This window comes from Corythoichthys intestinalis, chromosome 13, assembly GCF_030265065.1.
Source record: "Corythoichthys intestinalis isolate RoL2023-P3 chromosome 13, ASM3026506v1, whole genome shotgun sequence".
Classification (NCBI taxonomy): domain Eukaryota; kingdom Metazoa; phylum Chordata; class Actinopteri; order Syngnathiformes; family Syngnathidae; genus Corythoichthys; species Corythoichthys intestinalis.
This window is the reverse complement of record NC_080407.1, coordinates 24,950,261-24,972,379: the sequence shown is the minus strand read 5'-3', so window position 1 is coordinate 24,972,379 and position 22,119 is coordinate 24,950,261. Positions and strand designations below refer to the sequence as shown.

General features: G+C 40.6%; 1 long non-coding RNA gene across 3 annotated transcripts; it reads left to right on the top strand.

The window, feature by feature from the left end:
* Positions 1-1,899: 1,899 nt before the first annotated feature.
* On the top strand, positions 1,900-9,123 carry LOC130928567 (uncharacterized). 3 transcript variants are annotated; one of them, XR_009066709.1, is made up of 6 exons: positions 1,900-1,987; positions 5,363-5,518; positions 7,552-7,577; positions 7,759-7,911; positions 7,986-8,064; positions 8,312-9,123. It is a non-coding gene; the product is annotated as an uncharacterized LOC130928567 (long non-coding RNA). The 3 variants fall into 3 exon arrangements; XR_009066710.1 differs by lacking the exon at positions 7,552-7,577; XR_009066711.1 differs by lacking the exons at positions 1,900-1,987; positions 5,363-5,518; positions 7,552-7,577 and adding an exon at positions 7,587-7,731 and having other exon boundaries at positions 7,810-7,911; positions 8,312-9,122.
* The last annotated feature ends 12,996 nt before the right edge of the window (positions 9,124-22,119 follow it).

Genomic DNA, 22,119 nt, shown 5'->3' with positions numbered 1-22,119 from the left:
TGTTGTTCGATATTTCACATCATCAGTACTTGCTGGACGTGTTGGTATGTTAAAGACAAAGTTCGTTATCCATCTTTATGGCACATAACGTATGTTATACACTAAGTGTATGTTCCACCACTTCCAGCGAATATTGATGACATGAAAGATTACATAACAGACGCAATCAACGCGGGAGGGAGGAATTCTCATGTCAACTTGATGTTGTCCATGCTGCTGGTGATGGCCATATTTGAGTACTATGAAAACATGAAATTAAACTTAGTTACTTCCTACATCTGTCCAAGGTAGTTTTTATTTTTTTTTTTATGTTTTTCGTTTTTGACATGGCATTTTGATTTTGGCACAGCCTTTTTTAATCACACTGTATATACACAAAAGGTTGGAATCATTCAAGTATAGTACTGTTGGTACACATTTATTTAAACATGGAAGTATCTCATACTATAGAAATACACATTATTACACATACAAATATTGAAAAACGAATTAAAAAAAATAGAAATAAAAGAATAGTAAAACTGTACATGACAACATTACTCCTCAAAATCGCTTTACTCAAAGTCATCATCCTATCCAAGTGTCTTCTGTTTCTTTGGAAACATTCTCACATGCTTGGCACCGATATAAATCAGTACAAGAAAGTTTTGCAGACATACAGGAACATCTTCCCATGTCACAATTGGTTGCCTTTCAACTACAGTTGACTACTTGCAAAACAGTATCGGGCAGGATTTTTAGTCATCCATGTCACTGCCAACTGCCCATCCTCAATGTCCCACCCATTCCCAATGGGTGAAGGGGCACACATTTTAACTGTCAGACAACGTTTCATAATTGCTGCTTGATAGTCTGCTGTCCTGCAATGTTGGTACAGAGCATCAGTTTTGGGGGGAATAGAATGTTCTGGCAAGACTGACGAGGCCATACAGAAAGATCTGCATTTGGCATCATTTTTGCCACATGACTGGCAAAACAGGTGGCACACGTATTTACACAACGTGTTAAATGTTTGTAGGTCAAGTTTAAAACTGCTGCCCAGCTTTGCAAACCCAGTCAGGTATTCTTTTTTATGACGTGCAAAAGAAAAGGTTTTTTTTGCCTTTGCCATGAAAGGCACAAGCAGAGTCACAACCTGTGAATGTATGGATGCCAATGAGTGCTGAACACACACTAGTGCCAGGAGCTGCAGAGACCTTAGAGACGTCAGTCCTCGTTCTGTTGCCTCCTCCTGTGAAAAAATGCAATTTACACTGTAAATCTATCTGCAGACTAACAGCAATCACTGCCACGTCAGTATCAGGGCTTTTATTGACTACAGCTTGATGTTCTTGAGCCAAAAGGTTTATTTAGCCATTGTCACCCATAACTGGTATGCAATAAAAAGTTCTACTGGATTCACTTTCGACACACTGTACCCTATATACATTTTATAACAAAGTGGTATTGATATCTGGGCTAAAAAATGGTATCGTTACGACACTAGTTTAAATAAGATTTTTTTTTAGCATAAGTTAATAACAATTAACCTTGTAGTAAAGGCGTGTGTGTGGCTTACCTGTAGTCAATGTCGTTAAAAATCCCAGTCGACGCATTTTCAGCAAGATCCTTCGACGGAGCCTGGGAAGAAAGCCATTGTCTGACGCAACCACGCGGGCTCTGCACGTTTTTTCCAAATTCCTGCCCTTTTTCGCCCTTGGACAGTTGAGAGATGCATATAGCATTGTTTCGATGCCTTTTGACTAAATTCCGAATGCGGTTTTCTTATCTTTGGTTCATCTTCGCTCGTGTCGTAGCTTGACACGGGCGCCGCCATATTGTTTGTTTATCGACGCGCATAGCAACAGTCCTCGTCTCCTATTGGTGCACGTGACCTAAAATGGCTTCACACACTGACGATACGACTCCGCCGTATCAATATCACTGCGCCACGGGGGAAAAAAAGACCGACACGAAAACGCTAATTACTAAAAAATGACTGGAAACCGTGAGTAGAACTTTTTTTTTGGTAGTAATTAGCAACGTATGTAAATTACAATGCAGAGGTCACGTAGATCCATTTCAGTGGAACGAACCAACACAATTTTGGCTCAGCCAATACAGCCTATGATGAAATTAAAATAATCATATCTTCTGTTTTCCCTGGTCAGTCGGAAATTAAAATCTGGGAGAGAGTTTTAAATCCGCGCTTTCAATTAATGTTGAGGACAGCGCTCTATGTCAAATACTTCATTAGGTACGGTGCTTTAAAGTGTCCTTCAAGAGAGCTCGCCCGACAACAGGCTTGTGTGATCATCGAACGGCAAGCTTGCGTCTGATTGGTGTAATGGAGTCATGTGATTAATGTTGCGATGTCTCATTGGTAAAATTATGGCTCTTGTGTAGCCCAAAGTGGCGCAGTAAGAGTAGCGTTTTTTTTCTTCACAAATCTACTCAAGTAAAAAGTATGGCTTAGTAAAACTACTGTTAGAAGTACATTTTTTTCAAAAAGATACTCAAGTAAATGTAACGAAGTACATGTAACCCGTTACTACACACCTCTGGTTATGAGTTTTGTCTGCTTAAACAATTCATTGAAGCCAGAAAAGAACCACAGATAAATATTATGGACATCAACGTTTATTAAACTGGAGAAACTCCATGCATGACTTGAATTACAGTAATAAGTTATAGGTCATCCTACGTATAAAACAGTAAAACATTGCCTTTTTTTTTTTTTTTTTTTACATTCGGTATGTATGTCACGATAAATGGCACAAAAAGTAGTAGTTGGTTTTTTTTTTATGGTTGGGCCATATTTTAAAACCTTGTAGATAACTACATCACCAAAACATGGAAATCAAGCAAATCAGGTCAGCGCAGTGGCTCCGCCAAGGGGATAACATTTTTGACGGGGGTAACTACATTGGCAAGACACCGGCGGGCGTACCATATTCCATGGATGAAGATCTTGGCAAAAAGTATAGCTGTCCTAAGCACCCTGATTTAGAATTGCCCTCAAGAATGATGGGAATCAAAAAAACGCTCTTTTTCAACTGATTATTATATAATTCTTGTAAGTTAATTTTATTGCTGAAACTGCGTTTTGGGGTCATCAACATGTTGTGCCCCCCCTGCCCCAAAAGTCAAACACCGTCTATGCAGCTAACCTTACAGTTTGTGAAATTATTCAACGGAGTTTGACAATTTTTCTTTTTGTGCATACATATACTGTATTTTTATGATGTCGAGTGGACATACATGTTCCGTCATTAACTGTGCCAACAACCGCGTAAAAATCCTACAATGGAAGAAGAGAGTTTGTGAAATACACATGCCTTTACTGTAGCAAGAATGCCCATGTATGTTGCCTTACAGTTTCAATCGATTTCCTGGACACGCAGAGCACAAAGAAGTCAGGAAAAAGTTGATTAAAAATATCAACAGAAAGGACTTTGTTTTAAATTACAACAGCAGGGTGAGTTTTGGTTAACAAAATTGAATCTCGTTACAGTTTGATCGTCTCATTGACTGCTCTTATCAAGAACACCAGCAGTAGTTGTAAACGCAGATAGTAGGCTACTGTGTGCTTAATATTTAATCTAGGGTGACCAAACGTCCTCTTTTGCCCAGACATGTCCTCTTATTACGTGCCCTACGGAGTGTCCGGCCGGGTTTCATAAATTCATGAAAATGTCCGTTTTTTAGGATTTTTTTCGTTTTTTTATCACGGGACCAATTTAAAGAGAATCTCTCTGGCCGCTAGGGGCAGCGGATGCCTACGTTGACGTGGCTTCTAGTAGTAGGGGCGGGAGATGGAGTAGATCTTCTTCTTTTTTGTTGGCAGTTCACCCTTTGTTTCATGGGGAATTACCACCATCTACTGACGGTTTGGCGAGAGATCAGACTACAGTAAGGAGTTCAATAAGGGGTTCTAAAAGACGTGGCTCCATACACCTTTCTGTAAGTTTATCACCTGTTAATGTCGATCACGTCTTCTGTTGTACATAGGGTTATACAGTGGGGAGAACAAGTATTTGATACACTGTCAATGGGAAAACCCATTGGCAGTGTATCAAACACTTGTTCTCCCCACTGTATGTGTACACAGAGATGCAGTATATTGTATGAGTCTTGTATTTGTTCTGCGTTAGTTAGTGGCTACATAGCTGTGTTTCTTATCAGTTTTTTTTTTTTAACGATAAATACGTATATAATGGCAACTGTTGACTTCTGTTGGAGATTTGTACTGGTGTAATCCTTAAAATCCGGTTTGTTGCCGCATCTTTGCGCTGCCGATTATAGTAAACTTTTATAGCAAAGTCTGATTTTGCCTCGACTCCCGTACTCACATATAGGGTAGCAATCAGTGAGCTCAGCTGCGCTAGGCAGCATTATGGGCAATGTAGTTTTGAACTGCTGCGTTTGGAAACATGATGGTTGAATAGCTTGTCAGTTTATTTTGTTTATTGTTTGCGTACAATCTAGAACATTGAATGAGAATAAAAATTGAGTGGGAATAACATTTTGTCAACGACAATTGTCGTGATCGTAATTTTAAAAAATGTTGGGTTGGCACATAGCCAACTGTGTGTGTGTATTATCTGGACTACAATTCCATGGGTCTGCATTATATTATTTTTTTAATAATTATTGTTTTTTTTTAATTGTTTGACTATTTTTTAGGAAGAATAAAGCCTGTTGAGTAACCAGTTGAGTAAAAAAAAAGTAGGTGATATACGCATCTTTGAGTGATCTTCCAGTAAAATTCAAGTACAGTATCTCGAGGCCGGACCGAGTGTCCTCTTTTTTGGAAATCAAAATATGGTCACCCTAATTTAATCGAATGAACAATAAAAGACAATGCAACATGTGTAGATGTTTATTTGTTGTACAATACTGAATCTCATAATTGCCTCAAGGTACAAATTGTATTTCTCAATGTGGGCAACTAATGTACAGGCTAATGTTATTAGCCAGCTAGCTGGGCTACCATGCTTGCTGGTAACTTAGCTAGTTTACAGAGAAAGCCTTTGAAATGGGGAAAAAAGTATCTGGAGAGAGATTTTAAATCTTTCATCGTTTTATTTTTAATCTGGCCCAGTGGGAATGGGCATTTGACGGTGTATTGTTGGGTTGACTTATTTACTAATTGCATTTATATTTATTGTTCAAGGTGTGTGGAATACATTTCATTTCATAGCCAGTATTGCACCTGAGATAAAATAAACATCATTCTGTAAACTGTTTTCCTTTTCTTAGCATATTCCTATCTGAGGCAGTGGGCCTGCTCATCTCGTAATGATTCTTACAGGGAACATTCTCGGATGGGCAAGAAAGGCAATTTGAAAATGAATGTCATTTCTTTCTTCTGTCTACGCAGGGGCAGTGCCATATATTTAGAGAGTCACGACACTCCCATAGGGATCCATTATACGATTTTACTTCCGGGTTATGGAGCCTTGGATAGTTACAAACATCGCATTTGACATGGCGGACACCATTCATTTGAACGGCAGGCTGTCAAGTATATTCGGAGGTAAGTTGATTAAAAACCGACCTCATTTGAATTTTCAACTGTCTGTATTTTACCAGAGGTGCTTTATGATGTATATGTTGAGCTTTATTTGTATGTGCATGGCGTAATTATATATACAGTGCCTTGCAAAAGTATTCGGCCCCCTTGAATCTTGCAACCTTTCGCCACATTTCAGGCTTCAAACATAAAGATATGAAATTTAATTTTTTTTGTCAAGAATCAACAACAAGTGGGACACAATCGTGAAGTGGAACAACATTTATTGGATAATTTAAACTTTTTTAACAAATAAAAAACTGAAAAGTGGGGCGTGCAATATTATTCGGCCCCTTTACTTTCAGTGCAGCAAGTTCAGTGAGGATCTCTGAATGATCCAATGTTGTCCTAAATGACCGATGATGATAAATAGAATCCACCTGTGTATAATCAAGTCTCCGTATAAATGCACCTGCTCTGTGATAGTCTCAGGGTTCTGTTTAAAGTGTAGAGAGCATTATGAAAACCAAGGAACACACCAGGCAAGTCCGAGATACTGTTGTGGAGAAGTTTAAAGCCGGATTTGGATAAAAAAGATTTCCCAAGCTTTAAACATCTCAAGGAGCACTGTGCAAGCCATCATATTGAAATGGAAGGAGCATCAGACCACTGCAAATCTACCAAGACCCGGCCGTCCTTCCAAACTTTCTTCTCAAACAAGGAGAAAACTGATCATAGATGCAGCCAAGAGGCCCATGATCACTCTGGATGAACTGCAGAGATCTACAGCTGAGGTGGGAGAGTCCGTCCATAGGACAACAATCAGTCGTACACTGCACAAATCTGGCCTTTATGGAAGAGTGGCAAGAAGAAAGCCATTTCTCAAAGATATCCATAAAAAGTCTTGTTTAAAGTTTGCCACAAGCCACCTGGGAGACACACCAAACATGTGGAAGAAGGTGCTCTGGTCAGATGAAACCAAAATTGAACTTTTTGGCCACAATGCAAAACGATATGTTTGGCGTAAAAGCAACACAGCTCATCACCCTGAACACACCATCCCCACTGTCAAACATGGTGGTGGCAGCATCATGGTTTGGGCCTGCTTTTCTTCAGCAGGGACAGGGAAGATGGTTAAAACTGACGGGAAGATGGATGCAGCCAAATACAGGAACATTCTGGAAGAAAACCTGTTGGTATCTGCACAAGACCTGAGACTGGGACGGAGATTGATCTTCCAACAGGACAATGATCCAAAACATAAAGCCAAATCTACAATGGAATGGTTCAAAAATAAACGTATCCAGGTGTTAGAATGGCCAAGTCAAAGTCCAGACCTGAATCCAATCGAGAATCTGTGGAAAGAGCTGAAGACTGCTGTTCACAAACAGTCTCCATCCAACCTCACTGAGCTCAAGCTGTTTTGCAAGGAAGAATGGGCAAGAATGTCAGTCTCTCGATGTGCAAAACTGATAGAAACATACCCCAAGCGACTTGCAGCTGTAATTGGAGCAAAAGGTGGCGCTACAAAGTATTAACGCAAGGGGGCCGAATAATATTGCACGCCCCACTTTTCAGTTTTTTATTTGTTAAAAAAGTTTAAATTATCCAATAAATTTTGTTCCACTTCACGATTGTGTCCCACTTGTTGTTGATTCTTGACAAAAAAAATTAAATTTCATATCTTTATGTTTGAAGCCTGAAATGTGGCGAAAGGTTGCAAGGTTTAAGGGGGCCGAATACTTTTGCAAGGCACTGTATATTTTGTCTTGGTTGACGAGGGATTCTCTCTTACTTTTAAAGCTGGCTACGCTAACTTGGAACGTATATTCGGAGGAAAGTTGATTAAAAACCGACTTCTTTTGAATTTTCAACCGTCTGTATTTTATGAGAGGTGCTTTATGATGTATATGTTGAGCTTTATTTGTATGTGCATGGCGTGATTATATATTTTGTCTTGGTTGACGAGTGATTCTTATTTTTAAAGCTGGCTATACTAACTGGGAATGTATCGCCTGTGATATATTAAGTAATTATCTCTTTAAAATCTCTTTCAGAGGCCCTTTGTGACATACACTTATCTGTGCGTATTGGAAGACAACCGGCTTTTATGTGCTTGTTAGCGCGATTTTGTAAAGTTAATGCATGGCAACCTGTTTTCTTAATATTCAAATCGTTGATATTTCCTTCCTTTCAGCTTTGATGCACATGGATTGAATTCTCAATCGTAGCCTAATGTAAGTTGTCACGATTTTTTTTTTCAGCTCATGGCATGAGGGAAGGTTGCTGTGCAAACTCATAGCCTTTCTTTCCAGCTGCTCCACAACATTGGAGGATTCCATGAGGGAATCATTCGTTGCCAAACGGAACAGCTGCTCGACATCCTTTAAGAGAGTGAAGACCTCATCCGATGGCCGGTATAATGCACCCGTTTTAAACTCTTTCATCTGCAGCAGGACGGCACTCTGACTCTCTGTGTTGGTATTGATAGGTGCTTCAACCAATGCACACTGGCATTGGTTGCAGAGTGAGAAGCTGATGACCCTCTTCACTATGCATCCTGCCAGATGGTATAGGACACATGACTCTGTCTTTGTGAATTCAGATGGTGATACTTCTGTCAGCTGCTCAATACTCACAACATCAGAAGCACTGTAGCTACAGGTTCTGATGTCGAGGAAGTCTGCTAAGGGTTCTGAAGCGTCATCCATATTCTTCATTTGAAAATTAAATTTTTTTTGTTTTTTTTAAGAGCTCTCTCTGCTCTCCTTCTCATTATTTTCTCCCTTGTAAGTTCCTTCATTAATTCTTCCACAGTTGCCATTTTGCCTGACAGCGTGGTCCCTGGTGCATCTGGGCCTAGTGTTGTGGCGCCACCGCTGGTTCCTGATTGGTCGGCACCCGGCTCATCCACCCCTGGATCACCTGGCCTGGATACGTCATTGTCATTGTGCTCACTTTCGCCCAACCTTCCCACCTCAATTTCTCCCTGAATGTCTGTAACAATAACAAGGCATTCTTAATTTCATATGCAGTCAGTGTTTTTACATTTGCACCTATTGTCATCTCCAAAGTAAGGGTACACTACACTCCTAAAGGGAAAAAAATAAATAACGGACATTACTGTTACATGAATCAAATCATCTGCCACAATCAGAAACTGCTATGGCATTGCCATGTGTCAACAGTGTGGTGATATCATGGCGTTGGTTCTGCTTTGCTGTTGTATCCACCAGAAATGTTTAGTTATAGGTGAAAATTAAATGCATAAATAAAGCTAAATTATGAAGTAACTAACAATGAAGTAGATCGAAATTTTGTGTGTAAATCCCAGGACAATTCCTGACCTCTTGTATTTGAAGCTGAATGTATTAATATAAAAAATGTAATTATATTATTAGGAGTGTAGTTTATCCTTGAATTACTTGGCATGGGAAATGTTGTTGACAGCTGGTCTGTATCATACCCAAGTTTAACCTGGTGCAATATGTATGGTCTGTTTGAATTTTGGTTGGAGGCACACTCCTAAAGGGAAGTTTCCTCCTCTTTGGCTTCGAACGATGAATGAAAATGGTTGGGACAGCATCTGGCCTCAATTTTAATGTGTGCCCTACTTTGATTGGCGTAAACTGGTCCTCCTCAAAGTGTTCCTGATGTTTGGTTCGCAAGATCAGTTTCCATTCTACTTTAAATTTACATTTTTTTTAAAAAGTCATAATACCATGACTTACATGACAGAGTTTATAGTTGTTGCTGGCCCCCTTCAATTTCAGATTTTTACGGCTGACCATTGCCAGCCATCGTTTCTGCCGGTCTTTGTCCTTCGGGAAACCATACATTCGGTAGCCCTTTTCGGACTGATTGGTGCATCCATAAGCTGCACAACCAACCAGTTGGTTGATTTCCAATGCTATTGCTGACACAAACATGAAACTCCCTCCAAGACATGGGAACTTTCCCTTCTGTGTAACAGTTTACGTAGTTTTCAGTTGTTGCCTTACCACTCCAAATGTAAAACTAGCATTTATAAACACTATAGTGCAATGACATAATCAAACAAGTACTTAAAATACGTGATTTTATCTATTTTTACCATAAATGGAGCAATCACCGCTATCCGGTTCATGGAATACTACAGCGCTGCTTGTGCTTGTAACTATACACGCCTACATGAGGCACGTGACCACCCGCGGCGACATGAGAGAGTGTCGCAACTCTCTAAATATATGGCACTGCGCAGGGGATAATGAAATCTGTCCATGCTCTGCCCAAATGCAGATGTCTCGGACCCCTTACAGTCAACGCCTCAGAGGATAACAGTTGTGCTGCTCAACCTACTCATGCAGATGATCTCAACAACCAGGAAAATATTCATCCGCGTCATACACTGGACTGAAATAGTTGTACGGAGGCCAAGATACAGTACATGAGGCGATCACAAACATATAGCAATTACAAATATCACTACACCAACAAAGCCCTGTATTGCATTATTAGGGCCCGAGCACTAGACGTGCGAAGGCCCTATTGTTTTGCAAAGGATTATTATTATTATTATTATTATTATTATTCTTTTTTCAGGGCAAATGAAAATGGCCAATTTGGAGGCCTGAACATGCACGAAAAGTCACCAAAATTTGCACATACGTGCGGCTTTGCGTAAATTTCGATAATCTTGTGTCGTTTTGAAAAAATGTCAAAAAATGGCTCAGTGGCGCCCCCTTTACCCTTAAAATTTTCAAAAAGGCCTCTCCTCTCAGGTTTTCAACGTAGAGCAATGAAATTTGGGGAGTAGATACCTTATGCCTAACTGTTCAAAAAAGCCTCTTGCACCCATATTCCAAATCCAACAGGAAATCGGATATTTTGGATCAAATGTGAAATTTTTATCGGTTCACAGTTGGAGTTTACATTTGGAGGCCTGAACATGCACGAAAACTCACCAAAATTTGCACATACATGCAACTTTGCGTAAATTTTGATAATCTACAAAAAAATTTAACAAAATGGCTCAGTGGCGCCCCCTTGAAATTTTCAAAAAGGCCTTTCCTATTAGGTTTTTTCAACGTAGAATGATGAAATTTGGCGAGTCGATACATTGTGCAAAACTGCTCCAAAAAGTCTCTTGCACCCATATTCCAAACCCAACAGGAAGCCGGAAATTTTGGATCAAATGTGAAATTTTATCGATTTACATTTGAGACCTTGTCGCTGAAGAAAATAGTTGGATCGTCTTCAAAATTGGTCAGACTATTCAGGAGACATATGAGATCTTAAGTTTTGAAAATGGTGAGTTTTCACTCAAGGGTCTGACCTGGGCGTGGTCCCAAAGTCGGCCATTTTTGGGCAAAATACCAAATTCAGAAAATGATTAAAAACTCCGTGATACAACGTTCAATCTTTTTCATTTCTAGCATGTATATGAGATATCCCAGCCTGAACACGACTGCATTGAAATATTACCCATTAGGCCTGGCGCCCCCTAGTGGGAACAGGAAATGGCCTTCTTTACGAGACAGGCTCCTCCTCCAAGGGAAAAAAATCTATTGACCTCAAACCTGTTTCAGGGGAGCCTCAAGACATGTGTTCAGGTCCCTGATGAAAAATATTGAGGTTTCGTTGAAGCGGAGAGGTCCAAACTGGAAGTGAAAATGACCGTCAACAATTTGTCTCGCCAAAAATTTTGAACTGTCATAACTCGGCAGATATGCAACATATCTGCGCCAAACTTTCCGTGTTTGTTGAGAGTCATACCCTGAAGGTTCTTGTAGGGGTCATTTGCATCAACTCTACAGTGCCAACTAGTGGCGACAGAAAGAAGTTTTAAAAAAGGCCTTTCCTATTGGGTTTTTTCAACATAGAGCAAGGAAATTTGGGGAGTAGATACCTTATGCAAAACTGCTCCAAAAAGTCTCTTGCACCCGTATTCCAAATCCAACAAGAAATCGGGTATTTTGGATCAAATGTGAAATTTTTATCGGTTCACAGTAGGAGTTTACATTTGGAGGCTTGAACATGCACGAAAACTCACAAAAATTTCGACATACATGCGGCTTTGCATAACGTTCAATAATCTTGCAACGTTACGAAAACATGTAACAAAATGGCTCACTGGCGCCCCCTTGAAATTTTCAAAAAGGCCTCTCCATTTAGGTTTTTCTAACATAGAGTGATGAAATTTGGAGAGTCAAAACTTTGTGCAAAACTGCTCCAAAAAGTCTCTTGCACACACATTCCAAATCCTACAGGAAATCGGGTATTTTGGATTGAATGTGAACTTTTTATCGATTTACAGTGTGCACATTTTACACCTTGGCACCTAGGGAATTAGTTTGATCATTCTCAAAATTGGTGAGACTGTTCATGAGGCATATGAAATCTTAAGTTATAAAAATGGTGTGTTTTCATTCACGGGCCTGACCTGGGCGGGCGGCCAAAGTCGGCCATTTTTTCGCCAAAACACCGAATTCGGAAAATGACTGATAACTCCCTCATACAACCTTCAATCTATTTTAAATCTGCCATGTGTGTGAGGTATACCAGCCTGAGCAGGACTGGATTGAAAATTTACCATTTGTGCCTGGCGCCTCCTAGTGGGAACAGGAAATGCCCTTTTTTACGGGACACACTCCTCCTCTAAAGGGAAAAAATCAATCTACCTCAAACCTGCATAAGGGAAACCTTAAGACCTGTCTTCAGGTGCCTGATGAAAAATATTGAAGTTTCGTTGAAGCGGAGGGGTCCAAACAGGAAAGTGAAAATGACTGTCAACAATTTTTCTCTCCAAAAACTTTGAACAGTCATAACTCGGCAGATATACAAGATATCTGCGCCAAACTTCCCGTGCTTGTTGAGAGTCATACCCTGAAGGGCCTTGTAGGGGTCATTTGCATCAACCCTACAGCGCCAACTAGTGGCGATAGAAAGTCACTCGTTTTTCCAAAACATGTCCAGTTCTTTTCATGTTGGTCATTGTAGTTTCAAGACCTATTAAAATACTTTTTTACGGCCCATGTCCACGTGTCTCTGTCTGTTGCCGTGACGACCCTTTGTTCGCCATTTAAAGGAAATATTTTTTTTCAGAGACTCAGGGAGCTTATAGAGCCACAATAGTTGGCACACTTGGTCGAATTGGCCCAGTTAGAAGATTAATTTTGGTTTTGAATAAGGGCTTGGCTGCACAGCTCAGTAGTGGCTCCTTTTTTGTAGTACTCTCTCCAATAGGGGTTTTTATCTCTTGGGTGTGGGAATGTAAATAGGCGACATTCGAGCATGTTAGGTTCTAATGAGATGATTAGAGAGGAGGATCTGCCACCACCCTGACCTGCACACAGTCCGAGTTGCGTGACGTCCGAGTTGCGCTAGATTGCGAGGGCCCGTTCAGTCCTGCTTGCAGGCCTAGTTAGGGCCCGAGCACTAGACGTGCGAAGGCCCTATTGTTTTGCAAAGGATTATTTTTTTTTTTATTATTATTATTTTTTTTTTTCAGGGCAAATGAAAACGGCCAATTTGGAGGCCTGAACATGCACGAAAAGTCACCAAAATTTGCACATACGTCCGGAAAATTGTAAATTTTGATAATTTTGCAACGTTGCAAAAAAATATAACAAAATGGCTCAGTGGCGCCCCCTTGAAATTTTAAAATTGGCCTATAACATTAGGGTATGTCAGCGTAGAGCAATGAAATTTGGGGGGTCTATACCTTGTCCAAAACCGCTCCAAAAAAGCATTGACACGCATATTCCAAACCCAACAGGAAATCGGTTATTTTGGATCAAATATGAAATTTTTATCGATTCACAGGGTGCACATTTGAGACCTTTTCGCCGAGGGAGTTAGTTGGATCATCTTCAAAATTGGTGAGACTGTTCAGGAGACATATGAAATCTTAAGTTTTGAAAATGGTGCGTTTTCATTCACGGGTCTGACCTGGGCGTGGTGCCAAAGTCGACCATTTTTTCGGCAAAATGACAAATTCAGTAAATGACTAATAGTTCCTTGACACAACGTTCAATCTTTTTCATATTTGGCATGTATGTGTGGTATCCCACCCTTAACACGAGTGCATTGAAATATTACCCATTAGGTCTAGCGCCCCCTAGTGAGAACAGGAAATGCCTTTTTTTACGAGACAGGTTCCTCCTCCAAGGGAAAAAAATCTGTTGACCTCAAACCTGCATCAGGGGAGCCTTAAGACCTGTGTTCAGGTGCCTGATGAAAAATATTGAGGTTTCGTTGAGGCGGAGGGGTCCAAACAGGAAAGTGAAAATGAACGTCAACAATTTGTCACGCAAAAAACTTTGAACAGTCATAACTCGGCAGATATACAACATATCTGCGCCAAACTTCCCGTGTTTGTTGAGAGTCATACCCTGAAGGTTCTTGTAGGGGTCATTTGCATCAACTCTACAGTGCCAACTAGTGGCGACAGAAAGAAGTTTTAAAAAAGGCCTTTCCTATTGGGTTTTTTCAACATAGAGCAAGGAAATTTGGGGAGTAGATACCTTCTGCAAAACTGCTCCAAAAAGTCTCTTGCACCCGTATTCCAAATCCAACAGGAAATCGGGTATTTTGGATCGAATGTGAAATTTTCATGGGTTCACAGTAGGAGTTTACATTTGGAGGCTTGAATATGCACAAAAACTCGTAAAAATTTGCACATACATGCAGCTTTGGATAACGTTTGATAATCTTGCAATGTTACGAAAAAATGTAACAAAATGCCTCAGTGGCGCCCCCTTGAATTTTTCAAAAAGGCGTTTCCTATTAGGTTTTTTTAACATAGAGTGATGAAATTTGGGGAGTCGATACCTTGTGCAAAACTGCTCCAAAAAGTCTCTTGCACCCGTATTCCAAATCCAACAGGAAATCGGGTATTTTAGATGGAATGTGAAATTTTTATCGGTTCACAGTAGGAGTTTACATTTGGAGGCTTGAACATGCACGAAAACTCACAAAAATTTGGACATACATGCGGCTTTGCATAAAGTTCAATAATCTTGCAACGTTACGAAAACATGTAACAAAATGGCTCAGTGGCGCCCCCTTGAAATTTTCAAAAAGGCCTCTCTATTTAGGTTTTTTCAACGTAGAAGGATGAAATTCGGAGAGTCGATACCTTGTACAAAACTGCTCCAAAAAGTCTCTTGCATGCGTATTCCAAACCCAACAGGAAATCAGGTATTTTGGATTGAATATGAAATTTGTATCGATTTACAGTGTGCACATTTTACACCTTGGCACCTAGGGAATTAGTTTGATCATTCTCAAAATTGGCGAGACTGTTCATGAGGCACATGAAATCTTAAGTTATCAAAATGGTGTGTTTTCATTCACGGGCCTGACATGGGCGGGGTGCCAAAGTCGGCCATTTTTTCGCCAAAACACCGAATTCGGAAAATGACTGATAACTCCCTCATACAACCTTCAATCTATTTTAAATCTGGCATGTGTGTGAGGTATACCAGCCTGAGCAGGACTGGATTGAAAATTTACCGTTTGTGCCTGGCGCCTCCTAGTGGGAACAGGAAATGCCCTTTTTTACGGGACACACTCCTTCTCCAAGGGAAAAAAATCAATCTACCTCAAACCTGCATAAGGGAAGCCTTAAGACCTGTCTTCAGGTGCCTGATGAAGAATATTGAAGTTTCGTTGAAGCGGAGGGGTCCAAACAGCAAAGTGAAAATGACTGTCATCAATTTTTCTCTCCAAAAACTTTGAACAGTCATAACTCGGCAGATATACAACATATCTGCGCCAAACTTCCCGTGCTTGTTGAGAGTCATACCCTGAAGGGCCTTGTAGGGGTCATTTGCATCAACGCTACAGCGCCAACTAGTGGCAATAGAAAGTCACTCGTTTTTCCAATACATGTCCAGTTCTTTTCAGGTTGGTCATTGTAGTTTCAAGACCTATTAAAATACTTATTTACGGCACATGTCCACGTGTCTCTATCTGTTGCCGTGACGACCCTTTGTTCGCCATTTAAAGGAAATATTTTTTTTCAGAGACTCAGGCAGCTTATAGAGCCACAATATTTGGCACACTTGGTCGAATTGGCCCAGTTAGAAGATTAATTTGGTTTTGAATAAGGGCTTGGCTGCACAGCTCAGTAGTTGCTCCTTTTTTGTAGTACTCTCTCCAATAGGGTTTTTTATCTCTTGGGTGTGGTAATGTAAATAGGCGACTTTCGTGCATGTTAGGTTCTAATGAGATGATTAGAGAGGAGGATCTGCCACCACCCTGACCTGCACACAGTCCGAGTTGCGTGACGTCCGAGTTGCGCTAGATTGCGAGGGCCCGTTCAGTCCTGCTTGCAGGCCTAGTTAGGGCCCGAGCACTAAGCGTGCGAAGGCCCTATTGTTTTGCAAAGGATTCTTTTTTTTTTTTTTTTTTTTTTTTTTTTTCAGGGCAAATGAAAACGGCCAATTTGGAGGCCTGAACATGCACGAAAAGTCACCAAAATTTGCACATACGTCCGGAAAATTGTAAATTTCGATAATTTTGCAACGTTGCAAAAAAATATAACAAAATGGCTCAGTGGCGCCCCCTTGAAATTTTAAAATTGGCCTATAACATTAGGGTCTGTCAGCGTAGAGCAATGAAATTTGGGGGGTCTATACCTTGTCCAAAACCGCTCCAAAAAAGCATTGACACGCATATTCCAAACCCAACAGGAAATCGGTTATTTTGGATCAAATATGAAATTTTTATCGATTTACAGGGTGCACATTTGAGACCTTTTCGCTGAGGGAGTTAGTTGGATCATCTTCAAAATTGGTGAGACTGTTCAGGAGACATATGAGATCTTAAGTTTCTAAAATGGTGTGTTTTCATTCACGGGTCTGACCTGGGCGTGGTGCCAAAGTCGGCCATTTTTTCGGCAAAACACCGAATTCAGTAAATGGCTAATAATTCCTTGACACAACTTTCAATCTTTTTCATATCTGCCATGTATATGCGGTATCCCACCCTTAACACGAGTGCATTGAAATATTACCCATTAGGTCTAGCGCCCCCTAGTGAGAACAGGAAATGCCTTTTTTTACGAGACAGGTTCCTCCTCCAAGGGAAAAAAATCTGTTGACCTCAAACCTGCATCAGGGGAGCCTTAAGACCTGTGTTCAGATGCCTGATGAAAAATATTGAGGTTTCGTTGAGGCGGAGGGGTCCAAACAGGAAAGTGAAAATGAACGTCAACAATTTGTCACGCAAAAAACTTTGAACAGTCATAACTCGGCAGATATACAACATATCTGCGCCAAACTTCCCGTGTTTGTTGAGAGTCATACCCTGAAGGTTCTTGTAGGGGTCATTTGCATCAACTCTACAGTGCCAACTAGTGGCGACAGAAAGAAGTTTTAAAAAAGGCCTTTCCTATTGGGTTTTTTCAACATAGAGCAAGGAAATTTGGGGAGTAGATACCTTATGCAAAACTGCTCCAAAAAGTCTCTTGCACCCATATTCCAAATCCAACAGGAAATCGGGTATTTTGGATCGAATGTGAAATTTTCATGGGTTCACAGTAGGAGTTTACATTTGGAGGCTTGAATATGCACAAAAACTCGTAAAAATTTGCACATACATGCGGCTTTAGATAACGTTCAATAATCTTGCAATGTTACGAAAAAATGTAGCAAAATGCCTCAGTGGCGCCCCCTTGAATTTTTCAAAAAGGCGTTTCCTATTAGGTTTTTTTAACAGAGAGTGATGAAATTTGGGGAGTCGATACCTTGTGCAAAACTGCTCCAAAAAGTCTCTTGCACCCGTATTCCAAATCCAACAGGAAATCGGGTATTTTTGATCGAATGTGAAATTTTTATCGGTTCACAGTAGGAGTTTACATTTGGAGGCTTGAACATGCATAAAAACTCACCAAAATTTGCACATACATGCAACTTGGCGTAAATTTTGATAATCTACAAAAAATTTTAACAAAATCGCTCAGTGGCGCCCCCTTGAAATTTTCAAAAAGGCCTCTCCTATTAGGTTTTTTCAACGTAGAACAATGAAATTTGGCGAGTCGATACATTGTGCAAAACTGCTCCAAAAAGTCTCTTGCACCCATATTCCAAACCAAACAGGAAGCCGGAAATTTTGGATCAAATGTGAAATTTTATCGATTTACATTTGAGACCTTGTCGCTGAAGAAAATAGTTGGATCATCTTCAAAATTGGTCAGACTATTCAGGAGACATATGAGATCTTAAGTTTTCAAAATGGTGAGTTTTCACTCAAGGGTCTGACCTGGGCGTGGTTCCAAAGTCGGCCATTTTTGGGCAAAACACCAAATTCAGAAAATGATTAAAAACTCCGTGATACAACGTTCAATCTTTTTCATTTCTAGCATGTATATGAGATATCCTAGCCTGAACACGACTGCATTGAAATATTACCCATTAGGCCTGGCGCCCCCTAGTGGGAACAGGAAATGGACTTCTTTACGAGACAGGCTCCTCCTCCAAGGGAAAAAAATCTGTTGACCTCAAACCTGTTTCAGGGGAGCCTCAAGACATGTGTTCAGGTGCCTGATGAAAAATATTGAGGTTTCGTTGAAGCGGAGAGGTCCAAACTGGAAGTGAAAATGACCGTCAACAATTTGTCTCGCCAAAAACTTTGAACAGTCATAACTCGGCAGATATGCAACATATCTGCGCCAAACTTTCCGTGTTTGTTGAGAGTCATACTCTGAAGGTTCTTGTAGGGGTCATTTGCATCAACTCTACAGTGCCAACTAGTGGCGACAGAAAGAAGTTTTAAAAAAGGCCTTTCCCATTGGGTTTTTTCAACATAGAGCAAGGAAATTTGGGGAGTAGATACCTTATGCAAAACTGCTCCAAAAAGTCTCTTGCACCCATATTCCAAATCCAACAGGAAATCGGGTATTTTGGATCAAAAGTGATATTTTTATCGGTTCACAGTAGGAGTTTACATTTGGAGGCTTGAACATGCACGAAAACTCTCAAAAATTTCGACATACATGCGACTGTGCATAACGTTCAATAATCTTGCAACGTTACGAAAACATGTAACAAAATGGCTCAGTGGCGCCCCCTTGAAATTTTCAAAAAGGCCTCTCCATTTAGGTTTTTTCAACGTAGAGGGATGAAATTCGGAGAGTCAATACCTTGTACAAAACTGCTCCAAAAAGTCTCTTGCATGCGTATTCCAAACCCAACAGGAAATCGGGTATTTTGGATTGAATGTGAATTTTTTATCGATTTACAGTGTGCACATTTTACACCTTGGCACCTAGGGAATTAGTTTGATCATTCTCAAAATTGGCGAGACTGTTCATGAGGCATATGAAATCTTAAGTTATCAAAATGGTGTGTTTTCATTCACGGGCCTGACCTGGCCGGGGTGCCAAAGTCGGCCATTTTTTCGCCAAAACACCGAATTCGGAAAATGACTGATAACTCCCTCGTACAACGTTCAATCTATTTTAAATCTGGCCTGTGTGTGAGGTATACAAGCCTGAGCACGACTGGATTGAAATTTTACCATTTGTGCCTGGCGCCTCCTAGTGGGAACAGGAAATGCCCTTTTTTACGGGACACACTCCTTCTCCAAGGGAAAAAAATCAATCTACCTCAAACCTGCATAAGGGAAGCCTTAAGACCTGTCTTCAGGTGCCTGATGAAAAATATTGAAGTTTCGTTGAAGCGGAGGGGTCCAAACAGGAAAGTGAAAATGACTGTCAACAATTTTTCTCTCCAAAAACTTTGAACAGTCATAACTCGGCAGATATACAACATATCTGCGCCAAACTTCCCGTGCTTGTTGAGAGTCATACCCTGAAGGGCCTTGTAGGGGTCATTTGCATCAACCCTACAGCGCCAACTAGTGGCGATAGAAAGTCACTCGTTTTTCCAAAACATGTCCAGTTCTTTTCATGTTGGTCATTGTAGTTTCAAGACCTATTAAAATACTTTTTTACGGCCCATGTCCACGTGTCTCTGTCTGTTGCCGTGACGACCCTTTGTTCGCCATTTAAAGGAAATATTTTTTTTCAGAGACTCAGGGAGCTTATAGAGCCACAATAGTTGGCACACTTGGTCGAATTGGCCCAGTTAGAAGATTAATTTTGGTTTTGAATAAGGGCTTGGCTGCACAGCTCAGTAGTGGCTCCTTTTTTGTAGTACTCTCTCCAATAGGGGTTTTTATCTCTTGGGTGTGGGAATGTAAATAGGCGACATTCGAGCATGTTAGGTTCTAATGAGATGATTAGAGAGGAGGATCTGCCACCACCCTGACCTGCACACAGTCCGAGTTGCGTGACGTCCGAGTTGCGCTAGATTGCGAGGGCCCGTTCAGTCCTGCTTGCAGGCCTAGTTAGGGCCCGAGCACTAGACGTGCGAAGGCCCTATTGTTTTGCAAAGGATTATTTTTTTTTTTATTATTATTATTTTTTTTTTTCAGGGCAAATGAAAACGGCCAATTTGGAGGCCTGAACATGCACGAAAAGTCACCAAAATTTGCACATACGTCCGGAAAATTGTAAATTTTGATAATTTTGCAACGTTGCAAAAAAATATAACAAAATGGCTCAGTGGCGCCCCCTTGAAATTTTAAAATTGGCCTATAACATTAGGGTATGTCAGCGTAGAGCAATGAAATTTGGGGGGTCTATACCTTGTCCAAAACCGCTCCAAAAAAGCATTTACACGCATATTCCAAACCCAACAGGAAATCGGTTATTTTGGATCAAATATGAAATTTTTATCAATTCACAGGGTGCACATTTGAGACCTTTTCGCCGAGGGAGTTAGTTGGATCATCTTCAAAATTGGTGAGACTGTTCAGGAGACATATGAAATCTTAAGTTTTGAAAATGGTGCGTTTTCATTCACGGGTCTGACCTGGGCGTGGTGCCAAAGTCGACCATTTTTTCGGCAAAATGACAAATTCAGTAAATGACTAATAGTTCCTTGACACAACGTTCAATCTTTTTCATATTTGGCATGTATGTGTGGTATCCCACCCTTAACACGAGTGCATTGAAATATTACCCATTAGGTCTAGCGCCCCCTAGTGAGAACAGGAAATGCCTTTTTTTACGAGACAGGTTCCTCCTCCAAGGGAAAAAAATCTGTTGACCTCAAACCTGCATCAGGGGAGCCTTAAGACCTGTGTTCAGGTGCCTGATGAAAAATATTGAGGTTTCGTTGAGGCGGAGGGGTCCAAACAGGAAAGTGAAAATGAACGTCAACAATTTGTCACGCAAAAAACTTTGAACAGTCATAACTCGGCAGATATACAACATATCTGCGCCAAACTTCCCGTGTTTGTTGAGAGTCATACCCTGAAGGTTCTTGTAGGGGTCATTTGCATCAACTCTACAGTGCCAACTAGTGGCGACAGAAAGAAGTTTTAAAAAAGGCCTTTCCTATTGGGTTTTTTCAACATAGAGCAAGGAAATTTGGGGAGTAGATACCTTCTGCAAAACTGCTCCAAAAAGTCTCTTGCACCCGTATTCCAAATCCAACAGGAAATCGGGTATTTTGGATCGAATGTGAAATTTTCATGGGTTCACAGTAGGAGTTTACATTTGGAGGCTTGAATATGCACAAAAACTCGTAAAAATTTGCACATACATGCAGCTTTGGATAACGTTTGATAATCTTGCAATGTTACGAAAAAATGTAACAAAATGCCTCAGTGGCGCCCCCTTGAATTTTTCAAAAAGGCGTTTCCTATTAGGTTTTTTTAACATAGAGTGATGAAATTTGGGGAGTCGATACCTTGTGCAAAACTGCTCCAAAAAGTCTCTTGCACCCGTATTCCAAATCCAACAGGAAATCGGGTATTTTAGATGGAATGTGAAATTTTTATCGGTTCACAGTAGGAGTTTACATTTGGAGGCTTGAACATGCACGAAAACTCACAAAAATTTGGACATACATGCGGCTTTGCATAAAGTTCAATAATCTTGCAACGTTACGAAAACATGTAACAAAATGGCTCAGTGGCGCCCCCTTGAAATTTTCAAAAAGGCCTCTCTATTTAGGTTTTTTCAACGTAGAAGGATGAAATTCGGAGAGTCGATACCTTGTACAAAACTGCTCCAAAAAGTCTCTTGCATGCGTATTCCAAACCCAACAGGAAATCAGGTATTTTGGATTGAATATGAAATTTGTATCGATTTACAGTGTGCACATTTTACACCTTGGCACCTAGGGAATTAGTTTGATCATTCTCAAAATTGGCGAGACTGTTCATGAGGCACATGAAATCTTAAGTTATCAAAATGGTGTGTTTTCATTCACGGGCCTGACATGGGCGGGGTGCCAAAGTCGGCCATTTTTTCGCCAAAACACCGAATTCGGAAAATGACTGATAACTCCCTCATACAACCTTCAATCTATTTTAAATCTGGCATGTGTGTGAGGTATACCAGCCTGAGCAGGACTGGATTGAAAATTTACCGTTTGTGCCTGGCGCCTCCTAGTGGGAACAGGAAATGCCCTTTTTTACGGGACACACTCCTTCTCCAAGGGAAAAAAATCAATCTACCTCAAACCTGCATAAGGGAAGCCTTAAGACCTGTCTTCAGGTGCCTGATGAAGAATATTGAAGTTTCGTTGAAGCGGAGGGGTCCAAACAGCAAAGTGAAAATGACTGTC